Raw genomic sequence first — 1,386 nt, 5'->3', positions numbered from 1 at the left:
TTCGTAAAATGGAACTTATTTAGTTCCGATCCTGGGAACGCGAAATGCCAAGCGATCGACACCGGGGTTGTGCCGGACGCACCGCATTGAAATTCCAGCTTTGTCCCTTTTGATTTTCGGACTGTTGCAATTAAAACCCGGAACTCCACCGGCAGCAGCAACCTAATAGAAAAAAAACATAAATTAAAAAAACGGAAAAAATTTTACACTTCTTGATCGACTCTTACCTGTTTGGATCCACTATCGATTTGGCTACCAATTTGTCGTGAACTTAGCCACCAAAAGAACCGCCAGCATCGAATTTCCGGAACGGCACTAATCCCGTCAGTTTATTTTTTTGTCTCTACCGGCAGCGGCTGCTATCTAGAAATAAGGCGGCTAGAAAACCTTCGTTTTACTAAAATCGAGCAAGATAAACTTTCTGATTACTAAAATTAAGTAAATTGTGCTTTTTGCTAACTCAAAAGTAAAAAAATATTTTTGCTAACGGAAAGTAACAGCGAATTTTTGCTAAGTGGAGCCTCGAAAGTTTTGTGTGTGGGGTGACAGCTTTGTGCCAAAGTGTTGATCATCCGTCACCTGTAAAAAAAATTTTTGATTAGTATCTTTTATGGAACATCTACCTGTCCAATAAAAACTTACCCTTGACTTGATGCCTGGTTGCTAGAATATAGAGGAAAATAAAAATAATTATATTAATCCGACCAAAATTCCTAAAATAGAGTCTCACCTTGCTCCAGCGTACGAAAACAAACAGACTCCAATTTGACAACTCGATTGCTGATTTTCCAGCAAACTCGATCAATTGCTGGAAAGTCCAGCAAATCGAAAACCGATAGCTGATTTTCCAGCAAAAATGACAAGACTACAACCGAATGCTGAAAAATCCAGCAATTGGAAACCCGATTGCTGGTTTCCAGCAAAATTTTGGATTGCTGAACGTTTCCAGCAATTTTTTTTGCTGGAAATCGAGGCAAAAATGTACTGTGTACATCTCTTTTACAAAACAATCTCATAAGAATGCTTTGTCTTCAAATAAAACACCCCACAGCACCAAATAAAATATGAAATAGATCCAAGTATTTACCAATCACTCGCTTACACTCGGATATACATCTACATAGCCAAAGCATTTCTCAGTTATTGTTTTTAGATTCATAGTTATAGTAACACGATAAATTCTCGCGATCATTCGTTTGTTTTTTTTTTATGTTGTGCAAAATAGATTGAACTAGCTGAGTTTCAACATTCTTTCGAAAAAGCATCCATAACATTTAGTTTGCTGGTGTTGGGAAAAAGTGGTAGAAATTTTGACATTTTGAAAATTTTACTATGCAAAAATGTTTTCAAGATATTTGGGCGTTGTATTTTTTTACAGCACTGTTT

The sequence above is a fragment of the Uranotaenia lowii genome, chromosome 1 (assembly GCF_029784155.1).
Source record: "Uranotaenia lowii strain MFRU-FL chromosome 1, ASM2978415v1, whole genome shotgun sequence".
NCBI classification, from domain to species: domain Eukaryota; kingdom Metazoa; phylum Arthropoda; class Insecta; order Diptera; family Culicidae; genus Uranotaenia; species Uranotaenia lowii.
The sequence above is the reverse complement of the archived record's forward strand: the minus strand, read 5'-3'. Positions refer to the sequence as shown.